The following is a 17,145-nucleotide window of genomic DNA, read 5'->3' on the forward strand; positions in this document are numbered from 1 at the left end:
CGATGTCAGAGGTGTGGTGGTCCTCTCCGGCATCACTGATGTGTGGTCTTCTGTGCTCTGCTGGAGGTGTTGTTTGTCCCTCTGCAATGTGAAGAGAAGCTGTATGTTGGCACATTGTTCTTGTTTACATGCAGACTGTATGACAATGTACATTGTGACTGTTTAGGAGGTGAAGGATTTAGATGCGGGATAGTGTACATTTGGACTACATGACGGATGTGAGGTTATACGTGTACATTTCCACTTCACAGTTTCCAGCTCTGTCAGATGTAGTAGGCCTGTTTTTGCGCGTGTGCGGAGCCAGTTGTGTCCTCTGTTCTGCAGTGTCGGGGTTGCACATTGTACCACATTGTTGTCAATGTGGATGTGCTGTTATTGCTATGTGTATGTGCTGTAGTATGCCACGGGGATAAAGGACATGATCCTGGGTATTTGTGGGTGTGCAGTGTGCTACACATCGTTATGCATGTGTGCATTGTGCCCATCTTCCCCTGTCCCCCCAGTCCCTGGTCGTTACTCACCCTGTTGTTGTTGTATCAGATCCTCTCGTGCTGTGTCTGTACTCCCACCTCCTTGCACTGTCTCTACACTGATGACTGGCCTCCATTTCCTCCAACTCCTCCTGTGGCCCAGGACTCCCACCTCCTGTCGCCATTGCTGCCTTCCTGTTGGCAGCGGCTTTGGGCCTGGTTTGGGTTTTCACATCATGCCGGTGCCTCTTGGCCTCCTCCATTGGCCTCCTCGACACTCCGGCTGCACTTAAGGTAGTCTGATTGTGGGTCAGTTGCTGGTAGTGTTCTGTCACCTCTGTGACGCTGTTCTTGTTTTCCTGTGGACTGCACCCCGTCTTCCTCTCCCTCTTCTCCTTGGTCTTCCCCGACCACGTTGTTCTTTGCTGGTAGTCTGTGGGGCTTGTGGGGTTCGCGTTGGCCTCTGCACTGGGTCCGGGTGCATCCATGGTGCTCAGCAGTTGCTTTTTTTCTCCCTTTTTTTTCATTGCTTTTAGTGTGCATTTTCCCGCCAGACTCGTGGGATTTGCAGGCCTGTGGCTGATTTTCACAGCTTTTTGTATTGCTCTTGGCATCATCGCAGCTTTTTTTGCGATCGTGTTTTGCATTTTTGCGGCGTGGCTTTGGTTTTAACGTGGCCATTTGATGCGTTATCTGGTGACTATCACATGGTAGCGCCATGTTGTGAATACTTAGTTGACACAGCGTATTTTCCCGCGATAGACTGCGATGTTGAAGGTTGCGTTAAGTAACTTTTGCGACGGTTATCACACGTTCTTGAGAATATCCCCCTCTGTGTGCTGTCCCTAGTCCTTGAGTCTGCAAAGGTCCAGGTTTCCTACATAGTATGTATCAGTGGGTGTATGTCCAGTGGTTGTGCTGAGGCAGATAGCTTAGAGAAGTGTAGTCTGTCAGGAATAGTGATCCAGGTTGCTTTAGTACATGTCACCATGTCAGTCTCTTTACGTCCACATGCTGGGCATTGGCCTACCATTGCCGCCAGAGTTTAGGGCTGTGCTGTATCGTATTCAACTGCGACATGTGCTATGTAAGGCAAAGGGTTCATCCAATAATGGGCAAAGTGGGCCTAGGATAGTTCGAAGTCCGGAGCCACAAGGCCACCACACGTATGAGGTAATGCGAGTGTCTCCCATTTGATCCATGGCTGTTTACCCGCCAACACCTGTAATATCTTTAGGGAGAGCAATGTTTTTAAAAAAAGTTTATGAAGTCTAAGAAGGACGTTACAGAAGAGGTATAATAGCCGTGGCAGTATGACTATCTTTATCAGTACCAGTCATCTCATTAAGGAGAGAGGCAAGCAACGCCATTTCTCAAACTGGTCGTCAATTTTAGACATGGCTGTCTTGTCATTTTAAGACAGTATTGCAGCTTTGAGTAGACTAACCCAAACGCCAAAGTATTTCACTGACGTGGTGCACCAGGGTTTTAGCTAGAACATTGTGAGTTTGTTCCAGTTTATGGCAATGCCCGCGAGGGCATGGAAGATCATGATATATCTGGGTCTTAGGTTGTGCGCAGGGTCACCCAGATACAGAGTGGATATCGTCAGTATATAACGATATGAGAAGATTATAGGGGGTGAAATTGAGACTGCGTTTCACATGGAGCTGCCTAATCGCACATGCCAGGGGCTCAAAGGCTATGGCGGCAAGTAATGGGGAGAGGGGACATTCCTGTCGGGTGTCTCTGCTCAATGGTATGGGGTCATAGAGACGGAGGTTTAGACACACTCCGGCAGTCGGGCAGACTACAGGAGCTCTATCCAGTCGGCATAGTTGTCTAGCAAGCTTGTTCTGTGGAGAACGGCAAATAGGAAAGGCCATTCCAGAAAATCAAACACTTTTGTGGCATCCAAGAAGACAGCCAATGCATTTAATTGTGTATTAAGTTGATGTATGAAAGCGCACAGGGTACGGAGATTGTGTACAGTAGACTGAGCAGGCACAATTCTATGGCAGGACCAGAGGCTTCAGATTAGGCTTTTCTTTTTCCATTTATTTTACTCCAGCAGCTTTTATCAAAACTGCAATAACAATAAAAACTACATTTCCCATGATGCAGAGGGAAAATGAAAAGTGAAAAAGTCCAACGAAGATGACCAATCCAGAACGAGGACATCCCACAACTTCCTTCGAGAACACTCTATCCTCCTCTTTCTTCGCTGCTCCAGCAGCATTAAGATAATTGATTTGTGTTCTCCTTCACAAATGGTTTAATTTTGGTTATTTACTGTACTAAAGTGCTTGCTTCTGGCTGAGTGCCTCTATTTTCGCCGTGGCAAGCTTTGTTTAACGCGCAGGTTAAAGATTTGGCAACTCAGCAGTGTTTTAACGGCCGCGGGAGTGTCTCTCGCTCCTTTGCGACCGCACTAATTTTCTCAGGCCCTTGGCACGGTGCGGCCCACCCCGCCGCTAGGGTACCGCGCGCCCTTGATTTCCCACACTTGAACGCGTGTTACCACCTGCGCAGCCGGTGAGTCATCTGTTCCGCTGATCGCTAGTGCAGTGAGACTTGCTCGGCTGCGCTTTCTGCATACACGCGGGGTAAGGTGTTTTGCCTTGGACACTTGGCATTTATTTAGCGCTGTCAGCGCTTGGGCAACTTTTGTTGGCGAGAGCCCCTGCCTGGAACCTGACACCCGTGTACTGGGTAAGACTCTTGCTAGTTGGACAAGGGACCAGCCCAGGCAGGATTAACCCTCACTACCAGCAGGGAGCAGTGGTCCCAGGGCTCAGCCCTACATTTTAATCTTTCTATACTTTGGCTTGACTCAGGGTTTACTCCCTATTCAGAACCCCTTTTGTTTCCCTCAGTGCCCCTGGTTTAACAGACTGTGGAGGGTTTTGAGGATTATTACAAAGAGGAGGAGGAAGAAATCACCTACTTACCTATTGATGATCACTTCTATCAGGTGATGGACACCTCCATCCTTAAGGCAGTTTCTCAAGTGGTTGCGCCCCTGGAGAGGAAATTTGGACCAACTTCAGGCTCAATGCCAGCAACCCCTCATGCAGAGGGAAGACTTGTCAGGGCCTAAGAATGCCCTACCTCCAGGAGAACCCTCCACTAGCGCTATTGGCCCGAAACGAAAGCACCTAGACGACACTGGTGTGGACTCCGATGCCTTTTCCTGTTTAAAAAAGGCATTTATGGATGCCCAGCCCCCCTCAGCACCCATTAAGCCTGCGGAGGATCTGGCGGGACTCTCTGGTTTCCGCGTTGCTTCGCCTGCGGGTGACCCAGATGAGTCCCCTCAGACTTCAGATGGGGATGGTGATTCGGGCAGTCCCTGGTGCCCAGCAAAAGTGGATCAGGGGTCAACTCCTGAGTTAGACAACGACACGCTCAACCCTGAAGATCTCTTGCACCTAAGGTCAGCTGAGTGGGTCCCAGCCCCTAAAGTAGCAGCCCACATGGCAAACAGGCTGCGTAAACCCCTGGATAAAGAGGACTGGAGTTGCCTAAGAGTGGAGTGCCCGAGACCGGCTCTAAATAGGAAGGTTGCGGTCACTCCAGAGGTGGACCCTAAAATTGCCACATTTCTGGCCAAATTTATTCGCGATCTCAAGAAAGGCATTGATCGCTCGTGGGGAGCGTGCCAGGATAAACTCCTGGACACGGCAGGCCCCCTATCTAAGATTCTAGACATGGCGGACGACGCCAAAGCCTTGGGCAGCCTTATTTCCCCAGACACCCTTTCCGGTTGGGCTCAGAGGGCGATCATTTTTCGAGGAAACGCCAATGCGGCAATCTCTACTGAGTGTTGCAGGTCTTTGTTGATGAAAATAGACCCTAAGTTAGGGGAACTGGCCACATCAGAGACTGGTCCAGTGGCGGTGGGTAATCTCTTTGGAGAACCCTTCGTAAAGGAATTGGGCACATTCGTAAATACTTTTAACTCACTGGATAAGGCCCAAACGTCCATAAAGCGCATCTTCACCCCGCGTGTTTTTGGTGCAGCTGGTCGTGGCAGAGGGCGCTCGACCGGCCGTCCCTACAACAAAGCCTCCTACAAGTCGGTGGGACCTCGTAGAGGACAGTAGCAAGATCCAGAGAAATTTGGAAATTTCTACCCCACCAGATCATATACCCTCGACGTAGGGGTGGCAGAGGAAGAGGAAATGGTTCCTACCACACTCTACAAGGTGAGAGTACAGAGCTTGGGGGATGTGCAAGTAGGGTGCAGACTGCAATTGTTTCTTCACAACTGGTCTTCGCTAACCTCAGACGCCTCTGTTCTACAGACTGTCAAAGGATTTCAAATAGAATTTTTTGAGTTACAGACTCAACCGATGCGCCCAAAATCCTTGATTTTCCCAAAAGATCAGACAGACTTAATAGACAGGGAGGTTTCCAAACTGTTGCGGAAGGGAGCGATCCTACCCTCAACACTGCATCCTCAAGGTTTTCTCAGCAACATTTTTCTCATGGAGAAACGAGATGTGGGTTATCGCCCAGTGATAAACCTCAAAGAGTTCAACGAGTGGGTAATTTACCGCCACTTCAAGATGGAGGGTATTCACCTCCTCAGGGACCTTCTGCAGAAACAGGACTGGATGGTCCTTTTGGATCTCAAGGACGCGTACCTTACGGTCCCAGTCTTTCTTCCTCACAGACGTTTTCTTCAGTTTCAGTGAAATTCAGAGATCTTTGAATTTGCCTCCCTTGCTTTCGGTCTATCCTCCGCACCAAGGTGATGAAGCCAGTGATGGAGCGCCTCAGATCAGAGGGGGTAAGGCTGATAATCTATCTCAACAATATACTCATTATGATTCAATGTCCCCAACGCTTAATCGTCAAACTGCAACAGGCAGTAACTCTTCTAGAGTCCCTGGGGTTTGTGATCAACGAATCCAAATCAGACTTTATCCCTTCTCAGAAGATGCAATTCTTGGGCTTCATGATAGATTCGGTCAATGCGACTTTATCCCTTCTGTCTCGCAAACTATCCAAGATCAGATACGAACAGAACGTACGCTAGCAAAGCCCACAATATCCTTATGCCATCTAGCCAGGGTGGTGGGACTTCTTTTGTCATCGATTCAAGCTATATTTCTGGGGCCACTTCATTACAGGGCCCTTCAACGTCTCAAAGGCTATCATCTACGCAAAGGCCTCACTAATTCCCAATTTGTGCCCCTCTCATAAGAGGCAAAGACTGAGTTACAATGGTGGATGTCCCACATGGAGGCTTGGAATGGCCAGGCCATCTTCGGGTCTCAGCCCGATCTGGTGATAGAATCAGACGCCAGTGGTTCCGGTTGGGGTGCCCACTGCAGAGAAGTTTGTACCAGCGGAAAATGGTCCTCTTCCGAACAAGGCCTCCAAATAAACTGCCTGGAATTAATGGCAGGTTCTTTCGCTGTGAAATGCTTGACCAAAGACAAGGCCAAATGTTGCGTTCTACTCAAGATGGGCAATGTAGCAGCGATCCGCTACATCAACCATCTAGGAGGGACAAGGTCAGAATCTTTATTGAATCTGGCGCGAGACCTCTGGGAATATTGTCTGGCAAACCAGATATCTCTATCAGCGGTACAACTTCCGGGATCGTCAAACCAGGTGGCGGATTGGTGCTCCCGCCACTGGAAGGATACCAGTCTGTGGGACATCCAAGCTTGTTGGGGCCCTTTCTCGATAGACCTCTTTGCCTCCCGATTGGATGCCCAGCTGGAAATGCACTAGTTGGCATCCGGATCCGGAAGCTTTGGCTGTGGATGCATTCCTCCAGGATTGGAGTGCGGAGCAGGGCTACGCTTCCCCCCTTCGCAATCAAAATGAGGATATCACCCCAGGTGAGGAGACAACAGGCAGATCTGGTGGCAATCACCCCGATCTGGAGATCGCAAGCCTGGTTTCTAGTTCTGATGGAACTTTCCTGGGATTTTCCAGTCCGTCTACCCCTCGGTCAGGGTCTCCTCAAAGATCCTAAGGGGAATCCCCATCACCTCCTTGTCACGGGCGGTCTACATCTGATGGCCTGGCGGGTTTCAGGCAATGCTGGGAAGTGCCAGGCCTTTCAGCAGACGCTGCCTCGTTACTCGTGAAGTCCGGGGCAGAGAGCACCAATAATAGATACCGTTCCGCTTGGTCACGTTGGGGAGTTGGTGTCTTCGACAACAGGTGAATCTGATGGGACGCACGTTGTCTATGTCCTTAATTTCTTAGCCTCGTTGGTAAAGGAAGGCTTAGCCTACAGAACGATTCATACATTTAGGTCAGCAATTTCAGCAGGCAATGTTCCGGTGAACAGTCACCCTGTTGGCAAACATCCTCTTGTGTGCAAGCTTCTGTGGGGTATCGGATTATCTGTGCCCCCAGAACCTCAATACTCGGTTCTCTGGGATGTTAATAAAGTTTTGGACTTATTCCGCTCATGGCCATCCAATAAGTACTTGTCTAGGAAACAAATTTCGGCAAAGCTATCAATCATTCTGTGTTTGATATCTTGTCGCAGAGTTTCTGATGTGAGGGCCCTGGACCTCACTGGCTGAGCCTTCACTACGGAGGGAGTTACTTTTCATATTTCTAGATGAACTAAAAGCAATTCGAGGTTAGTATCCTATCCTGCTTTTCTTGATGTCCCTAAATTATGTGTGGTTAGAGAGCTCAAGGCCTATGAAGTGCCGACAATTGACATATGCCCACAGTGCGTCAAACAGCTATTTATAGCCCTCACCAAACGACATGGGGCGGTCTCATCCCCTATGATTGCGCGATGGGTTTGCTGGACGATGCAGTAGGCAAGTATAGATACTTCTCTGTTTTGGAGCTCAGCGGTCCGAGGTGCAATGGCATCAAAGGCTTTTCCCTGGGGGCGCGGCTGGAGGATATCCTTAATGCCACAGACTGGTCCTCAGACTCCACCTTCAAAAGGTTCTATTTTAAACCAGTGGTATCGCTGGCTTCTTTGGTGGTGGACAAGCTTTAAACTAGCCTAATCTGAAGCCTCCGGTCCTGTCAATGCAAAATTTCCTTGATATCCTAAAGGAAAGTTTCAATTCTATTGAGGACGCGGAGGCGAGGATTAGCCCACCCTTTCTGTGGAACCCTCCCAGAACACCTACGTATCTGCGGTGAGTACATTTTTATAATTAGATTAGTTTCTCAATGCCTTATAATGGTTGTATTATTCTTATCTGGACTGTGACTGTTGCTGTCCTTTCAGGATGTATGTGCTATGTTACATTTCTCAAACTTACAACTATCCTTCTTTAACGTAGGATCGGACGCTGGCAAGCAGTAATAACCGAAGATTGGCTTGATGTAGTCGCAGGAAGAAAGAGGAGGATAGAGCGTCCTCGAAGGAAGTTGTGGGATGTCCTCGTTCTGGATTGGTCATCTCCGTTGGACTTTTTCACTTGTCATTTTCCCTCTGCATCATGGGAAATGTAGTTTTTATTGTTATTGTATTTTGATGAAAGCTGCTGGAGTAAAATAATGGAGAAAGAAAAGCCTAATACTCGCCTCCACGTCCTTAATAAAATCAAAACTTTCCTTTACGATAGCTAGGAAATTTTGCATTCCTGCATGATCTGGGAGAACAAAGTCTGTCATTAAGAGCATCAGTATGTTTGCCAAGAGTTTTGCCAGTGTCTTGGCATCAATGTTTATTAGAGACAGGGGGCGGTAGGAGTCATAGTGGTCTGCCGGCTTGTCAGGCTTCAGCAGCTTGATAATGGTGGACTCCCTGAGGGTGGGGGGAAGGGTACCCTTCTCTTACACTTCATTATACATTATCAGTAGGTGGGGTGCAAGCTGGGATAAGTAGACTTCCACAGGGAATTCAGTATAGAATTCCACAGGGAATCCATCACTGCCAGTGTCTTTGAAAGTTCGGAGGCCCAAAATGGCGATGGTAATCTCGCCGAGGGTGAGGGGATCAGTCAAGAATTCTCTTCTGGGGTCTTCAAGCCAAGAAAGGGCAATGCTTTCAAAGTAGGTGAGGTAGTTGTTGGGCAAATATTAGATACATGTGGCACATTAAACCGAATGTCTTCTGCCTCAGAGCATTCTGCCTCGCCATGCTCTCTGGCACAGGGTTATTTATGCACATGCTTCTGCTCCTGATATGCTAGACTTTGGAATCCATTCAATTTGTTCCACAAACTTGATTGTCCCTGCGCAACAGGGTTCACCACACGGTGCTCCTCAAGGTACTTCAACTTTTTTTCCAGTTTATCAAGCTGAGCACAAAGGGCTTTGCTGACCCCATTCTGCTTGGATATACAGATGACATGCATGTATGCCTTGAAAGTCTCCCAGACATTGCCTGTGGAGTCCACTGAGCCCCCGTTGGATTGAAAAAAGTTCAAGCATCATCATTTAGCGCCATCGGAGATGGGCACCAGGTGAATGCCTGGTTATCCAGACTTGGCAGACCCAAAACGAGTGTAACAGGGGCATGATCAGAGAGCATGCAAGGCAGGTGGTCCACTTGTTTCACCCATGAACACGCTTGTGCCTAGCCAGTAATCAAGTCATGCCCATGTTACATGCTCGGTGGATACATCTGTGCCCTCTTGGGTGTCTGGGTGTCTCAGGCGCCAGATATCTCTCAGATCTTCAGTGGGCATGATTGTTGCCATAGCATCGGCAGCCTTATGGTGTGCTCAATGGGTGGGGTTTGAGCAGTCTATCTCTCTGTCCAAAAGTAAATTAAAATCACCACCCCATAGTACGGTTTGAAGATCGAGGGAGGTGCACTGCAACCAGATCTGCTCCAGGAAGTCTGTGTCATCAGTATTTGGGCCATAGGTATTAAGGAGTGTTAGGTGCCAACCACAGATGATGACTTGCAGTATATTATATCGACCTTGGGTATCATTGCACTGATGGAACAATAACAATGGAAGGATGTGCCTAACCAGAAGTGCTGAACTCCGGGCATAGGAAGAATTGTTCACAAGTGCTATGTAAGATCACCATTTAGCAGATGAGCGGAGCCTGCCCATGTTCGCTACGCATATCTTCTTAAGCAGAGAAATATCCATGTGGTGCCTGTCCAGGTATGAGAGTACCTGTCTGACCTTGCGGGGATTGTTCAGGCAGCGAACATTCTATGTAAAGAGAGACAGACGTGTCGCTGTGCCATCATCCTCAGTGTTCTACTAATGTGGCATGGAGCCATAGCGTGCACCATGTGGGCTTTGCCTGATCCCACTGTTTGCCCAGATTCTCTGCGCGTGTAGCGACCAGTTGTGCCTGCATGTGACGTTACGATTGCCAATGACACCACTCCCAAACCAGCCATTCCAACCTCAGTCTTCATCGCTTCGCGGAGCATCCTGTGTGGTGACCTGCTCGCCTGGCCGGGCAGCAGTCTTGTAGAGAACGTATTTTACAAGGGGTGCCGCACTGTGTGACTCCTGAAAGACGTGTTATTTGTTGTGATGTGTTATCTTCAGACGCGCAGAATAGAGGATGGCATAGGGGACGCCAGCACATTGAATGTTGTGCTTCAATTGCAGGTATTTTTGTCTCGCCGCTTGGTCGGCCATGGTGAAATCCGGGAATATGGAGAGGGTGGTGCCCTCATGAACCAGGTGTTGCTTCTCTCTCGCTAGCCGCAAGATAGTGTACCTGTCCTTAAAGCTGTGAAGCCTGGCAAATATGGGTCGTGGAAGCACACAGCAGGGCGCAGTCCCAGTGAGCATTGTGCTTGCTTCACTGCATACAGGGGAAGGAAGTGATCAGTGGCAAACATTGAACGCAGAAAGGTCTTGATGTAGTCACATATGTTGCCTGAGTTGAGGAATTTAGACATACCTATCAGTGGGATGTTGTTTCATCAGGAGCGGGCCTCAAGGTCTTCGTTCTTGTCATGAATGATTTTCAGGACCTTTGCCATGCCATTTAGTTTAGTTCCATGATCTGTGGAGTCATCCCTTAGTATTGATATTCTGGTCTCAGCGTCCGAGATTCACCTCTCTTGCTTGTCTAGTTTGGCAGTGGTCTTATTCACCCTGTCTGTGATTGTGTCTAGTTTGTCATCTATAGAGGCATTCAACTCATCCAGCAGTTCTTTGTTTCTTTTTACTGAGAATGGCAGTTTCTCCTGATTATGGTCTCCATTACCCATGTTTGTCCTTCAGGGACTGCCAAGTATGTCAACAGTTCTCCTAGTGATGCCACAGGGTAGAATAGTTCCTATTGTGGGGAATATTAGCCACAGGTCTCAGCTGTTTGCAGCACTCTAAGCCTACTTAGACTGCTATTGCGGCGAGGAGGTCACAGCTTGTTAAATGCTGCCTGGCTGAAGCCGCTCTCGCCATCATCTCTGAGGCAGCACAGCACTGAGAGCACCTACCAGGTGCTAAATCAATTTTCAGGGGGAGCTCTCAGAGCCCCCAGCAACTGTCAGATCCCACTGCCCCAATTTCCTCCTCAGGGTCCGGGCCAGGACGCCCGTGCCAACCACCTACAGCCTAAACAGCTTCATGTTAGCCTTTTTAATTGCCAGCCTCGCAGAGTCTCTTGCCTCAGCATCTTTAGGGGGGGTCAGCCTGTGTAAGCAAGCGATAAAGCTATCCTGCAGGGCCGCTGTTATGCTTTGTAAGCCTCTTATTTTGTCATGGCCACGCCAGATCTAGGGCATCTTCATAGGCCACAGCGTCCTCACCAGCGTTCCTACTCGGCCCTTGTTCTGCATGGGGCCACTCATCTCCGCTTGTTCCAGGTGCTAATAGCACAGGTCAGCGGCTCTATTGTGCAATGCCAATTTGGGCGCTCCCACTGCTCCAGTCACTGCACTCCAGTTGGTCAGCGAGCCACGGCCAGGTCCTCAACCGCTATCACAGCCCTCGGTGACTCCACCAGCACCCTTGTCTGATTCCAGGCCAATGCTTCCTGACTGGCCTCTGCTCTGCAGTCACCTTTGGGGGCTAAGTCACACAGATGTTGGCTCAAACTTAATGTGTTGCCCCCGCAGCAAACTCAGATAACGGAGCTGCCATTTTGTAGGCTCTGACGTTGCGGTCTGAGCAACAGCTCTCCAAATCAGGCATACACTCTCCAGGTCCACACAGCCACAGGCAGTTCGTTGTCATGCCCAGGCATCACTGTCCATCTTAACTGCTGCTTATAGGCCATGGATGTGAAGGACTGTGGTGGATTTTGCCCCCGACACGAAGGGCCTCACACAGGTGCCAACATCTTGAGGCCAGGCACCCCCACCCCTTGCTTTCACCCAGTTACACCAACTTGTGCGCAAATTATGCAAAATTACATGTGGTTATGTGAAATGCAAATGAGGCATTTAGCGCTACATTTTAGCACAAACTATGTCCTAGCGTCCATTATGAACATGAGTAGGCATTTTGTGACAAAGAAGCACCAATAACACAGATACCTTGAACGACAAATGCTCCTTCTTCTGGTTGGTAGCATTGTCCCTATCAGCAGCGGCCGGCATTACTCGCGGGTAGGGGTGTGGGTGAGGGCCACAGGGGAGGTGCCAGGGCGGGTCGCACGGGGGTCGTGATGGCGGGAGGGAGGGAAAAAAAAGTAAAAAAATGACTTACCTTTTTGCCGCTAGATCCCGTGTCGCTGCTTCTGCTCTCCTGCTTCCGAATTCAGGAACACGAAAAAGGCAGCCAGGCTCCCTACCCTAGGCCAATCACAACGCTGCAATTGCATCGTTGTGATTGGGTTGAGCGCCGCGACACGGTGCTCAGCCAGGGGCTGGAGGGGTGGCCCTGTTCCCCATGCAGGCTGTAAAGCAGCTTGCATGGAGAAGTGGGAAAGTGCCCATGACTGGTTTGGGCGGCCCGAGAGGGCCGACCAAACAGTCACTGCATACTTTTATGAGTGGGCAAACCACTCCCCCACTGCCCTGCTCGCAGAGCAGCCAAACATAAAATGATAATATCTGAAAGTTATTATCATTTTATGATTTTGCTTCTGCACTGCTTGAAAGCAGTGGGCCGACGCTCCCCCATCATAGCGGAGGAGCCGCCCCTGGTCCCCATGCTCCTGTACTACAATTTTTGCAGCATAATAATGTGAAATAGCATAAGAGAGTAATTTGGGGAATTTTTGTGACAAGCATAACATGCAATTCCTGAAATTGCATTAATTACAGCGACCTAAAAGTTGTTTCACCTCGTCCAAGTTACACAGTGCCATTAGTTGGTGTGTCCAGGGTCTGATCAAATAGGAGGAAACGTTGTTTTACGGGTAACTCTAGCGCCCCGGTACCATGCAACTCATCTGATAATTTCGGGTTCCACAAAGACTATTGACTAGAAGTGGTAAGTCCTTGGCAAGTTATTCTGCTAAAGTATTAGGCTTATAAAAGTGATATTGGTTCCAAGGTTCCATTACGTGCTTCGTCAAACTAAAGAGACGAATAGTTTGTTATTGACTGGAATAGGTCTTATAATTTTTTAATGGTATATTTATGAAAAATATCTTAAATAAAACCCCACCACCCTCTGTTCTTTCCTTACCCCTCCCCAAGCTCTGCAGCGCTGCACTGGCAGTCTCTCAGAGCAGCCTGGAACACCTTTATGTGATAGCAACAGTTGGAAACAACTTTCAGTTCCCACTGTTGCAATGGTGTAGCAGTGAATAACCAGGCTTAGAACCTGGAGGTTTCATTGGCCAACTAAACTTTTATAAGTAGAGGACTATGGGGCATATTAACAAGGGCCTTATCTCCGCTTTTTTGGCTGTAAAAGCCAAAAAAGCGGAGATAAGATTATCGCCCTATCTACAAGGGGATGCTAACATGCATTAGTGCATGTTAGTACCCGTTTTCCCTACGCCTCACTTCACATCTCTAATGAGATGCAAAGTGGGCGTCACTGGGCATACCCCTGACGGACTACCTTGTAAATTATCGCTAAATACACATCGTGATATTAACAAGGTGGCCCCCAGGATTTTAGCAGACGTTAGTTTCAAAAACTAACATCTGCTAAAATCCTGACTTAGCTATACTTACCATTGGGGGTGGATTATGCTGATACGACCACAGGGTCGTATCAGCAACATTATCGCTGTTTTCAATGGAACATCGTTGAAAAACCAACGATGTTCCATGGAAAACATCGCTATAGCTGGGATAATTATCGCCATTGCGCTATGTGTTGTTAATACAGCGCTAGAATGGCGATAATTATCAGCGATAGCCGGTGATAAACATTTTCACACTGAGGGCGGCCAGCGATAATTATCGCTGCCGCTTGGTAATATGCCCCTAAGAATAATAAGTGCAAATTGTTTCCACTGCAATCCATGTCTTAACTTGGTAACAGACCAGGATACTTTGCATGAACAGTGGTACAGAAACTGAATTCATTGAGTCAAAGTGATCTTTTACAGAAGCATTCATAAATGCCGGTCCATCGTTTAACTATATTTTTCCATCTGTACTATGAGTATCCCTGTCCTATGCTAAGTCTGTGTACTTGATTTCCTGACTGTCTAATTTATATTGATTATATGCATAAGCCAAGATTATATGTATTGACTGTTTGTAACCATTTCTAATTAAAATTAAAAAAAAGAAAGGCGAGGTGCTCAGTGCTGAAAAGCATAACACACAAATGTATAAAAGCAAACATCAGGACTGCAACCAGAACACCAGGCGATGATATCAGAGATTGTCTGCAGCACCTCACATAATGCACTGCTGTCTGTAACAAGGCACAGTTCAATGAGGCAAAGACAGTAGAGAAAGTGTGTGACCCTTCCATTGCTATATTGCTTTTATGATTGCAAGTTTAAAACAAAATTCTTATGAGCTGTTATTCTCTTTTACTTTATTTTTGGGTCTTGTTTTCTTATTTTCTCGTTATCTTTCATTGTGCCTGTTTCCCCTTCTCTGATATTTCCCATGCTTTCCATCGTTTGTTTTTTTCTTTTGTCTATTCTGTTCCTTAAATCCTTTCACATGCGTTCTGTCTTCTTTTTTCTCTGTTTCAGTCTCCATTCCATGTTTCTGTTTTTCTTTCCTATTTAGTTCAGTTGCATTTTTTTCCACCTCTTTTCGTCTTGACTACTTTGCCTTTCTTTAAACATGTTCTCTCATTAAGTCCTACATTTTCTTTTTCTTTCACTCACCCTTTTCTCATTGGTTGTTTCTTTTGTAGGATGCTTAGACAATTTCTCTCACTATCTCGATCTTTCTCTTGTCTATTATTCTCTCTCTTCATTTTCCCACACACATATAAACAAACTCACTCAGGTACATACAGTCTCTCACACACAGACATTTTCTCTCTGTCTTTCTCTCTCTCACACACACATACCTGTGAAGGTACACTTACGATCTCTCCCTTTCTCATAGACACACAGTCTTTGTGTGTCACACAAACACAACATACACACTCATGTTCTCACAAAGTGCATATATCACTGTCTCTCACTCTCTCACACAGACCCGCACACACAAACTCTCACATACTCATAGATATATCATGAATTATTTAATTTGTGTCAAATGGCACTAAGATCGCAATTTAGAGCCCCTCCACCTCAGGCAATCATTGTGACTGCCTCAGTTCAGGAAGGACTTTAAGACCTGCCTCTTCGACTAAACCACAGCATCTCTGGCGGACCAGCTGTCCTACCCACCTACCCCCAGCACCTTGAGACCTTTACAGGTGAGTAGCTGTGCTTTACAATTAACATGATCGATTGATTGATTGAATGGAGCAACTTCATAAACGATATCCGTATGGAGAAAAACTGGCCCTAAAGCCACATTGAGCCACTGGCTGCCTTATCCTCTTCAGGAGCATTCTTCTTAATCACTGGTATCTGTAAATATTAAGCAAACTATCGGGTCTATTAGGATGTAGGGCGGATCGCCACCACATGCATGGCGGTGGCGATCCGCCATACAACACACATCGCCTGCCACCCATTCCCCCCGCCATGTTAGTATGGCGGGGGGGGGACACCGGCAGACGGAAAGCCCGTCTGCTGGTTTTTCGCCGGTTGACCAGTCGACCGGGCGGAAAAGGGGCTGGATATGGTGGCAGTGTCTGCTAGACACCGCTATCCATATTAGCATGGGCAGCGATGCAGGGCTTTCCATAGCGGAGACCCCGCCATGGAAAGCCATGAGGAGTTTGCTCACGGGGGCCCGTAGTGGGCCCCCTGGGTATTGGGGATTTGGGGGGTGCACATGGGGGATACCTATGGTACCCCCCTACATTGTCATGGACAGGGTGGCAGGCACCGTGCATTCCCAGCATTGTGGCATGAGCACCGCCCGCCACAATGCTGGGAATGGAGGATGCCACTGCCACGGTGGCGGTGGCATCCTAATTAGCGGTGCGGGACCTGCACCGATAGGGTGACGGGAGGACTGAAGTCCGCCCGCCATCCTAATATGCCCCTCAGTATAGCTTCCCAGCCTGGTTAAGTTGTTCAGGCTGACCATCCATTTAAACATTAGGTAGAAAATGAGGTACCATGTTCACTGCCAAAGGAAGAGCTACAATTAAATTCATGTAATTGGCATGCCACGGTGGAGCCGGTACAAGCAGTGAACAATGAGGCCCCTGTGGTGGTGTGAGAGAAGCTTTGCCCTGAGTGCCTATATGGCACATTTTCACATATTCTTAAACCATATTGGATCTGTTTATCCTCCAAATGTATTGCTGCAGCAATTGTAACATGTTATGGAGACCGAGGGGCCTATTAGGATGGTGGGTTGACTTTAGTCTGCCCGCCACCCTAGCGGTGCAGGGACCGGCTGCCAGTGGTGCTGCGGTCCCGCACCATCAATTAGGATGCCACCACCACCGTGGCGGTGGCATCCTCCATTCCCAGCATTGTGGCGGGCGTTGCTCACAGCACCGCCCGACACAATGCTGGGAATGCACATTGCGCATTGTCATGCACAAGGTGACAGGCACTGTCCATGACAATGTAGGGGGGTACCATAGGTATCCCCCATGTGCACCCCCCAAATCCCCAATACGATCTTTCCGTCCGCCGGGGTCCCCCCGCCATACTAATATGGCGGGGGAAATGGGTGGTGGGCGGGGTGTGTTGTAGGGCAGATCCCCACCGCCATGCGGGCGGTGGCGATCCTCCCTACATCCTAATAGCCCCCAAGTGTTCTGCTAATAATGAATTGTGACAGAAAACCAATATTTCCCTATGCAGGGGACAATCAAGTAAAACCAGAGCTTTATCAGTCCATCCTTCAACACCAACTGTAGTAAATTAATGAGCCATTGTTCTTTTTCTTTTGATACCAAGGCTTCTCAAAGACTGCCTATGAAATCTGAAGTGATAGTAAAACCCTGAAACTTTTGAGCCTGTGTAATAGTTGAAGACAAAGCATCAGCCTTGGCAATATTAGTGTGACATTATCCTTGCAAGCTCTGAAAGAAATTATGAAATCATAATCACTGAAGAACGTGGTCCAGCAGAACTGTCTGGTGGCTTAGACCCAAGTAGATTTAGAAAAACAGAGAATTCTATGGTCTAAATATATAACCACTGTATGCCTTGCCCTCAGCAAAAATGGCAACATTCATTGTAAGCAGCTTAAATTGCTTTAAGTTCCAACTTCCAATAGGCCAGATTATTTCCAAAGTCAATGCATTTTGAGAGTAGACGTCCAGAGTATGTAATTGGCCCTTTATTT

The sequence above is a fragment of the Triturus cristatus genome, chromosome 3_1 (assembly GCF_964204655.1).
Source record: "Triturus cristatus chromosome 3_1, aTriCri1.1, whole genome shotgun sequence".
NCBI classification, from domain to species: Eukaryota; Metazoa; Chordata; class Amphibia; order Caudata; family Salamandridae; genus Triturus; species Triturus cristatus.